Source organism: Littorina saxatilis, linkage group LG4 (genome assembly GCF_037325665.1).
Source record: "Littorina saxatilis isolate snail1 linkage group LG4, US_GU_Lsax_2.0, whole genome shotgun sequence".
NCBI lineage: Eukaryota > Metazoa > Mollusca > Gastropoda > Littorinimorpha > Littorinidae > Littorina > Littorina saxatilis.
The window spans coordinates 48,467,679-48,478,145 of record NC_090248.1 but is presented as its reverse complement, the minus strand read 5'-3'; the positions used below and the strand labels follow the sequence as shown (position 1 = coordinate 48,478,145).

The 10,467-nt window shown below is 41.4% G+C and overlaps 1 protein-coding gene across 1 annotated transcript in view; it reads right to left on the bottom strand.

Annotated features, from left to right (window-relative positions):
• LOC138964946 (uncharacterized) overlaps positions 1-10,367 on the bottom strand; it is an 18,247-nt gene extending 7,880 nt beyond the window's left edge. The window contains exon 1 of the mRNA XM_070337025.1: positions 7,855-10,367. The gene's annotated coding sequence lies outside the window, so the exon portion shown is untranslated. The remainder of the gene's footprint in view (positions 1-7,854) is intronic.
• Between the last annotated feature and the right edge of the window lie 100 nt (positions 10,368-10,467).

The window sequence follows — 10,467 nt, the reverse complement described above, 5'->3', positions numbered from 1 at the left end:
ACCAGTCCTAGCACTAACCCCATAATGCCAGACGCTAGATTGCCAATTTTAAAGTCTTAGGTATGACCCGGCCGGGGTTCGAACCCACGACCTCCCGATCACGGGGCGGACGCCTTACCACTAGGCCAACCGTGCCGGTAGTCAAAGGCAGTGAAATAACATTTCCTATCTAGATGTACATATTTATAACCACACTTAATATAAGCTTAGCTTGTTGTGTGGTCACAATTAATGTTTATATCGCATATACATATGCCATCCTGTATTTCCTTTATACAATCTTGTTTAAATCAAAGGCAGAGATACGATTGTGAACGTGATCGTTTACATCAGAAGGAATGAACAGTTACATTGTCATAATTCGTCTCTGCGCGCAATCACACACACGCACACGTATGTCTGTCTGTCGTTACGTTTATAATGCCTTCATAGCGGGAGATAGATTCAAGACATACTTTCTCAGAATTTAAATTTTATTTATACCTATATCTATATATATACCAATAGGCTGTCTGTGAAGGGATACTTATTTCTCTCTCTATCTCTGCTAAGAGATTTTAACAAATCTCGGAAGAAAGTCTCTGCTGACTTTCAATTGTTTCTTTCACAATTTCTGATGTTTTATAATGTGGTCACCGTGAAAGTTGCATCGCCTTTAAAGCGATCCAATTGAATAAAGCAGAAAACTTCTTCTTTACCAAGTCCTGTGTTGAACAGCAGTGAAAAGTTGACCGCTTTTCCTGTTTAACCTTTTCAAAATTAGATCTAACTTGTTCGCGTATCCATTTCTGGATCTGCAGGCTGGTACAGAGTTACCTCCCTTTAGGCTTTTTCAAATTTCCCTTGTTTTAACCTAATTTCCTGGTTAAAACTTGTCTAAATTTCTAAATTCTTTCTTAATAAATATCAATTCTACACTTTGGCCTTAAATCAAAGTGTTTCCCTTCACAGATATCCTCTTGGGGTTGTCAGATGAGGGTAGTCTCCCATGCCAACAGAAGCTACCATTCAGAGAATGGTTTGCTTCTTAGTTGGATACCATGGGTTGACAACTCTCGCCATCAGTACCACCTGACCACTGATGAGACACAATAGTGTCGAAACACGTGTCTGGTCTAGGTACAAATACAATGGTCCTCCTCAGGACTAGATTACCTTGCGATACGTCCCCCACAAAGGGACTTTGCTCTGTAAATCTCGGTCCCCCTTGAGGAGGGTCTGATGCTCCCAATAGGCTGTCTGTGAAGGGATACTTATTTCTCTCTCTATCTCTGCTAAGAGATTTTAACAAATCTCGGAAGAAAGTCTCTGCTGACTTTCAATTGTTTCTTTCACAATTTCTGATGTTTTATAATGTGGTCACCGTGAAAGTTGCATCGCCTTTAAAGCGATCCAATTGAATAAAGCAGAAAACTTCTTCTTTACCAAGTCCTGTGTTGAACAGCAGTGAAAAGTTGACCGCTTTTCCTGTTTAACCTTTTCAAAATTAGATCTAACTTGTTCGCGTATCCATTTCTGGATCTGCAGGCTGGTACAGAGTTACCTCCCTTTAGGCTTTTTCAAATTTCCCTTGTTTTAACCTAATTTCCTGGTTAAAACTTGTCTAAATTTCTAAATTCTTTCTTAATAAATATCAATTCTACACTTTGGCCTTAAATCAAAGTGTTTCCCTTCACAGATATCCTCTTGGGGTTGTCAGATGAGGGTAGTCTCCCATGCCAACAGAAGCTACCATTCAGAGAATGGTTTGCTTCTTAGTTGGATACCATGGGTTGACAACTCTCGCCATCAGTACCACCTGACCACTGATGAGACACAATAGTGTCGAAACACGTGTCTGGTCTAGGTACAAATACAATGGTCCTCCTCAGGACTAGATTACCTTGCGATACGTCCCCCACAAAGGGACTTTGCTCTGTAAATCTCGGTCCCCCTTGAGGAGGGTCTGATGCTCCCAATAGGCTGTCTGTGAAGGGATACTTATTTCTCTCTCTATCTCTGCTAAGAGATTTTAACAAATCTCGGAAGAAAGTCTCTGCTGACTTTCAATTGTTTCTTTCACAATTTCTGATGTTTTATAATGTGGTCACCGTGAAAGTTGCATCGCCTTTAAAGCGATCCAATTGAATAAAGCAGAAAACTTCTTCTTTACCAAGTCCTGTGTTGAACAGCAGTGAAAAGTTGACCGCTTTTCCTGTTTAACCTTTTCAAAATTAGATCTAACTTGTTCGCGTATCCATTTCTGGATCTGCAGGCTGGTACAGAGTTACCTCCCTTTAGGCTTTTTCAAATTTCCCTTGTTTTAACCTAATTTCCTGGTTAAAACTTGTCTAAATTTCTAAATTCTTTCTTAATAAATATCAATTCTACACTTTGGCCTTAAATCAAAGTGTTTCCCTTCACAGATATCCTCTTGGGGTTGTCAGATGAGGGTAGTCTCCCATGCCAACAGAAGCTACCATTCAGAGAATGGTTTGCTTCTTAGTTGGATACCATGGGTTGACAACTCTCGCCATCAGTACCACCTGACCACTGATGAGACACAATAGTGTCGAAACACGTGTCTGGTCTAGGTACAAATACAATGGTCCTCCTCAGGACTAGATTACCTTGCGATACGTCCCCCACAAAGGGACTTTGCTCTGTAAATCTCGGTCCCCCTTGAGGAGGGTCTGATGCTCCCAATAGGCTGTCTGTGAAGGGATACTTATTTCTCTCTCTATCTCTGCTAAGAGATTTTAACAAATCTCGGAAGAAAGTCTCTGCTGACTTTCAATTGTTTCTTTCACAATTTCTGATGTTTTATAATGTGGTCACCGTGAAAGTTGCATCGCCTTTAAAGCGATCCAATTGAATAAAGCAGAAAACTTCTTCTTTACCAAGTCCTGTGTTGAACAGCAGTGAAAAGTTGACCGCTTTTCCTGTTTAACCTTTTCAAAATTAGATCTAACTTGTTCGCGTATCCATTTCTGGATCTGCAGGCTGGTACAGAGTTACCTCCCTTTAGGCTTTTTCAAATTTCCCTTGTTTTAACCTAATTTCCTGGTTAAAACTTGTCTAAATTTCTAAATTCTTTCTTAATAAATATCAATTCTACACTTTGGCCTTAAATCAAAGTGTTTCCCTTCACAGATATCCTCTTGGGGTTGTCAGATGAGGGTAGTCTCCCATGCCAACAGAAGCTACCATTCAGAGAATGGTTTGCTTCTTAGTTGGATACCATGGGTTGACAACTCTCGCCATCAGTACCACCTGACCACTGATGAGACACAATAGTGTCGAAACACGTGTCTGGTCTAGGTACAAATACAATGGTCCTCCTCAGGACTAGATTACCTTGCGATACGTCCCCCACAAAGGGACTTTGCTCTGTAAATCTCGGTCCCCCTTGAGGAGGGTCTGATGCTCCCAATAGGCTGTCTGTGAAGGGATACTTATTTCTCTCTCTATCTCTGCTAAGAGATTTTAACAAATCTCGGAAGAAAGTCTCTGCTGACTTTCAATTGTTTCTTTCACAATTTCTGATGTTTTATAATGTGGTCACCGTGAAAGTTGCATCGCCTTTAAAGCGATCCAATTGAATAAAGCAGAAAACTTCTTCTTTACCAAGTCCTGTGTTGAACAGCAGTGAAAAGTTGACCGCTTTTCCTGTTTAACCTTTTCAAAATTAGATCTAACTTGTTCGCGTATCCATTTCTGGATCTGCGGGCTGGTACAGAGTTACCTCCCTTTAGGCTTTTCAAATTTCCCTTGTTTTAACCTAATTTCTTGGTTAAAACTTGTCTAAATTTCTAAATTCTTTCTTAATAAATATCAATTCTACACTTTGGCCTTAAATCAAAGTGTTTCCCTTCACAGATATCCTCTTGGGGTTGTCAGATGAGGGTAGTCTCCCATGCCAACAGAAGCTACCATTCAGAGAATGGTTTGCTTCTTAGTTGGATACCATGGGTTGACAACTCTCGCCATCAGTACCACCTGACCACTGATGAGACACAATAGTGTCGAAACACGTGTCTGGTCTAGGTACAAATACAATGGTCCTCCTCAGGACTAGATTACCTTGCGATACGTCCCCCACAAAGGGACTTTGCTCTGTAAATCTCGGTCCCCCTTGAGGAGGGTCTGATGCTCCCAATAGGCTGTCTGTGAAGGGATACTTATTTCTCTCTCTATCTCTGCTAAGAGATTTTAACAAATCTCGGAAGAAAGTCTCTGCTGACTTTCAATTGTTTCTTTCACAATTTCTGATGTTTTATATATATATATATATATATATATACAGACGAACAGACGAACAGACGGACGGACGGACAAGCAGAGAGGCAGGCAAGCAGGCAGGCAGGCAGGCAGGCAGACAGGCAGACAGACAAACAGAGAGACAGACAGACAGATATATAGACAAGAGATCTAGAGGTGTCTCAAAATTGAACAATTGGAGCGGCAATCCCAGTGTGTGCTTGACATACGTTTGAATCTGTGACATTTGTGTGTGGGAAGGACAATGTTAAAACGAAAATCGATAGGAAAAATGTCAATGACACGTAAAACACAGGGAGGGGACGATGGTGCAACTGCTGAGTAATAAATTACGTAATCTCATTAACAGCAGACCTCCATAGTCATGTTCTCTCAACCTAATCTCAAGAGGACATCGTGACAAATTCAACAATGGCCTTCCGATTGTCTTTCCGGGGTGTATTACTAGAAAGTCAAGAGGTGCAGTCAGTTACACTTACAAATCAGGGCGGTGATAGGGAGGGTGGTGGTGGGAAGGGGTGGGGAGAGGTGATGGACAGTTACATTAGCATGTCACAGGAATATCCACATTTATGCAAGAATTTAGTTTGCGTCACGTTGGCAACAACTACTGGTAGGTTGTATGATTCTAAGCGAATGTTGTGGAGCACTTAGGGATAACGGCGGCCAACTGTCAACATCCATAACGGTGAACACGTCAGGGGCGTAAAAAGCGCCGGTCCACGTTTTTGTTCTTATTGAATACCAGTAAAAGAATGTAGTGAATGTAAGCATAGAGAAGAGAGAGAGAAAGAGAAAGGGGGCGGCAAAGAGAGCGAGGAGGGAGGGAGGCAGAGACAGCGAGAGAGAGAGGAAGGGAGATCGAAGAGAAAGAGAGAGAGAGAGAGAGAGAGAGAGAGAGAGAGAGAGAGAGAGAGAGAGAGAGAGAGAGAGAGAGAGAGAGAGAGATAGAAAGAGAGAGAGAGAGAGAGAGAGAGAGAGCGAGAGAGAGAGACTCAGACTCAGACTCAGAACTTTATTACAAAAGGATAAAGGTTTTAGGCAAAGCCTATTCTTCCAACCTGTCCTTTATACAACACGTAAAGACGGACGCACGTACAAAATATAGATTGAATCATATAAAATACAGAAATACATTGTATGGAATGCAACACAATGTGCATTTAAGGAATTACATAAGGAGAACTCAAAAATTACAGAATTACATTGACATAGTTATATCTTTCATTTGGGAATGAAGTTGTTCAGATCAGCCGTTAACACTAGTACAAAATGTTTAGCAAAATACATCTAACAAGACATTTCATTCACGAATGATGTGTGAACGTGACTGTCTCTTAAACATTTTCACTGAAGTTGCATTTCTTATCTGTTGGGGGAAGGAGTTCCAGAGAAATGCTCCTGAGAAGGCTAAGCTCGATTTGTAGAGGTCTATGCGAGGTATAGGAGGGATGATTTTTTGGGACCCATATCTTTTTGTGGCATGTTTGAAATGTGATTGCAAATATTTAGGACAGTCGTCATTTAGAATGTTATACATGAACACAGCCTTGTTTAACGTCAACTGATCTTTCAAGGGGAGGAAATTCAGGAGCTTTAGTTTATCATCCGTGGACCTATTCAAATCATACAGAATAAGTTTTGCAGCTCGGCGATGCAGGGAATTGAGTCTTTTTAAATGAACATCACTGCAGTTACCCCAAAGTGTTGAAACGTAGTTTATATGAGGCATTATGTGGGCGTAATATAACATTTTGAGTGCTTCAGAATCTGCGTAATGCCTTAATTTTGATAACAGGTACAAATTCTTTGATACTATTTTGCAGATATTACTCAAATGAGTTTGCCATTTCAATTCTTGATCAATGGTAACACCCAATAATCTATGTTCCCTAACTTGCTGCACTTGAGTTGAACCAACTGACAGTTGTAATTGTAAAGAGAGAGAGAGAGAGAGAGAGAGAGAGAGAGAGAGAGAGAGAGAGAGAGAGAGAGAGAGAGAGAGAGAGAGAGAGAGAGAGAGAGAGAGAGAGAGAGAGAGAGAGAGAGAGAGAGAGAGATTAACATACTACGATCGGAGAGAGCAAGGAAGGGAGAGAAAGGGAGGAGAGAGAGAGAGGGACGGAGATATATATAGAGAGAGGGGGGGGGGGGTATTTTGGCTAGATTCATTTAAACTATGAGGCTATAAAATATCGTCCAAACAAAACTCATATTAAACTGATCCATTAAGGCGTTTCTGAACACAGGCATTTCACTGTTGGAGCTGTTGGAGAAATGTGTTACTGAGACGACGAAATTGTCACCGATTTTATTGTTAACGTTTGACAAAGAGAACAATCGGCAGCTTGTTTCCGTGTAGCCTACACTATACTTTTTAGAGTTACGATTGCTCACATTTGTCCCATGAGAGTTCGTTGCAACTGACCAAAGCATGTGATAGTATGTGTCTGTATTTGTTTTCTTTGTGCTTTATTTTTCTCTTTGAGAGAAAAAGGGACTCGGTGATAGTGAGTACTGTCCTCGAGAAAGGCTGATATGAAACCGTCATTTCTTGCAGATTCCAACACTCCACCCAAAACGGTCTACTACTTAAAATCTAGTTTTCTAGTCATTCAAAATAGAGAGAGAGAGGGAGAGAGAGAGAGAGACACTGACACTGACACTGACACTGACACTGACACAGTTTAATTGAATATGGGCCTACAGCCCCTTTCAATGGGGGGGGGGGGGGGGGGGTACACATGAATCACAGGAAAAAATAGAAAACATGATATTGAAACGTATGCAAAATACACAGTGGTTTGTTCCAAGCTTTCCTCTATCTATAATCTTGCACATCAATGCTGCCTAATATATACATACAACCGAACAATAAATACAGCAACAACAAAACCTTCAGCGACAATTAATCCTCATTACTATTTAACATTGACAGTCTTAACTGAAATGCAAAAAACAAAAACTTTGCTAAATCTACAATTGTTTCTGTGTCTTGTTTTTTAAACATTGCAGTCATACTGCCCAACTGATCACCAACACTTAAAAACTGTGCTAAATACTTTATTCTTAGCTCACAATATGTTTGGCATTCAAACAAAAAATGGATTTCGGTCTCTAATTTATCTTCACAAAAGGGACAACACTTGTTTTCTGTTGAATTTTGGAAGCGATATCTGTGGATATTTATCTGTGAAACGCCCAATCTAAATTGAGCGATGACATTTCTGTACACATCTTTCCATAAAATGCCCACATAACGTTCTTTTTCAAAACAGGCTTTATAATTTCCATACAGTGATAGGCGCTCACTCGAGTCCAAATGATTACGCCAATCATGGCAGAAGGAACTGCAGAGCCTCTCCTTCAGTTCTGCAAAAAACACCCTCTCGTTTCCACATCCAAACATCCAAACTTGGTAAAATCCATTTTCACACAGAACTGCCTTTGCATGCGTTACCCATCTAGTTTTCTAGTCATTCAAAATAGAGAGAGAGAGAGAGAGAGAGAGAGAGAGAGAGAGAGAGAGAGAGAGAGAGAGAGAGAGAGAGAGAGAGAGAGAGAGAGAGAGAGAGAGAATTTTCTAAATCTCACCTTTTGCAAAAAAATCCGATATTGCAAAGTTCCAAAGACAAGTACTGTCAATGGCCCGACACAAGTTCAGCTTCAAACGTTCAAATGTGTTTCACTGCTTTCTCTCAGCCTGGAACCATTGCTTATATTCATTTGTTGAATGAACATTCTTCGTCACAAGCAAGTCACTGGGTGATGACAAAACAATCGTCACATGAAAGTCATTCAATTCTGACAGAGCAATTGCAAAGAAGCAACTCTTCGATCAGAAATGTCGCGAGTGTAGAACCCCAATGTCTTTTGTCCGCGAAGCGACGTTGCATTGTTTCACAATCTCGTGTCATTTATTCTTTTAAACTTTGTACAAGTGGTGTGGACTTTTTATCCCAAAACACGCACAAACCACCCACGCTAGCTGCAAAATAATGAATCAAAACGTAACATTCACTCTTGACACGCAGTGCATGTTCCGAGCCAACCTCGTGTGTGTTTGCTAACCATCAACTAAGTTTGACTCTCACAGATGAGTCAAAACTTTGGCGCCAGCAGCACGCATGAGGTTGAAAGTCCGCTGTGGCTGGCCTACGCACGGATGGAGATCGAAGCGGCGTATTTAGGCAGCGTGAGCTGAGTGCTACTTGCTGACCGTCCTAATGTGTGACGAAGAGATATCGTCTGCATCCTTCCTTTAATTAACCCAGCATTTAAGCTAAGCACTGCCTGACTCAATGTCCCACTTTCACGTCCTCTTTAAATTGGAAAACATCCGCGCAGTTTAGAGGAGACGATACTCGTGAGATATGAAGTTTCCTTGTGGTTCAAAGTTTGAAGTGGACTCAGTTTGCCTGTTGCGTTCGCAAAACCCCCTTACATCCCGGGAGGACAGAAAAGGTTGATCGTGGTCCGATATAATTATTCAATTGGTCTGTCTAATCTTTGATGTCAGTTTGTCGGGTCACAATTCTGCTGAGCAATAATTGATTTTCCTGGTTTGGTGTATGGGTGAGCTTCCTTCTCAAATGTCGACCTTTAGCAAATATTGCAGTTCGTTATTCTTTGTGTAACACTAAATCAGTCGTCAGGTTTTTGTCAGAAAAACTGCGATTTTCCACTCGACAAGCTGTTTGGAATTTGAGAAAAATTCAGCTTGCATGCTGCAGGTTGTTTCAACGACCAGTCAATGCCACCTTTTGAGTCGTCTTAGAGGATGAGGGCTGTACGAGACGAATAGAATCAAAGTGACTGATAAGTATCAGCTATGCCAGGTTTACTTCCTTTTTGTCCACCGAGACGTGTCCACTGTGTTAGCGCTGTGCTTCTAGACTGCAGAGCAAGGACGGAAAGGTCCTGACTGAGAAGCAACAACTAAGACCGAGGACCCGCTCAGGAAGAAATCACTCCCGGTCACTGTCGCCGGGCCTGTGATGTTCCCTGACCTACTTCTCCGGTCCACACCAGCGTAGAACAGAGTTTCCTTTGTCACTGCACGAGTCGTTGACGCGTGGCTTTCAAGTTCGTCACCCTCAGAAGGCCAGTTTGGCTGGGTCGTGTTGATACTCCACAGAGAACTCGTTGTTTGATTTCAATATAAAACACATAAGCCTTTGTGTGATGGTGGTTATTTCTGGTTAAAGATGTTATATGTGTCCGGTCATCACGTGAAGCTGAAATTCAAATAGCGTGTTGTCATTAGTTTGAAATTTTCCGTCCGATGATCGAGAAGCTTCTGTGGTGTGTATGGAACACAATGGCTGCGGTGTTGTTGCACGTAAAAACAATACACACTCACACCTACGAAAAAACGTATAAACCGACTAACCGTAAACTAGTGACAGCAGAGGCAATATCCTTTTGCTTCAATTGTCGCAGTTACCGATTTATTTTCCAAGTGCACAAAGTACATTCAGTGTGGGTAATTCCGTCATTTGTTTCCGCACAACGCATGAAAAGCCGTTGACATTGCTATTCCCCCTAGAAAACACATATACCTTTGTGGTTTTAAACTAAATGTTGTAGGCGGCGGAAATTGCATAACTTAAATTCAAATGACTTGTTGTCATCAGTTTGACATTTTGTGTCAAACGATCGAGAAGCTTCTTTAGTATGTATTGAACACAGTGGCTGCTGTGTTGCAAGCTGTTTTCGAGAAAAGTGTTTACCATCTGCAGCGTAACCTCACGAGAGCCGAGTCAGTGTCCTTTTGATTTAAATTGTCACAGTAACCGATATATTCTTCCAAGTGCGTTGAGTTCATTTAGAATTGAAAATAATTCCGTCATATGTGTCCGTAAAGAACCTGAATACCTCACAACTCTGCCAAAAACACATAAACACGGATTTTGAACCGATTTGCGTGGCATAAAGCGGTACTAAACGAACCCAAAAAGTATTGACCAAAGACAACTTGGCGCATTTCAAACTGCTCTGCACTGAGCGGCTGCGCCTCGACCTATCACAATCGGCTCGTCCTAACAATAACAATACAACAACCCTGTTGCTATACAGTTCCTGCATAATGGTGCTGCAGTATTTTAATTCCTCTTTGCGGTGGCGCGCAGAATCCTGATACAAGCTAGCAGAAGCACACGATGCATACGTAGAAAGCCAGCCAATCATCGTTGACGAAAAGATTGC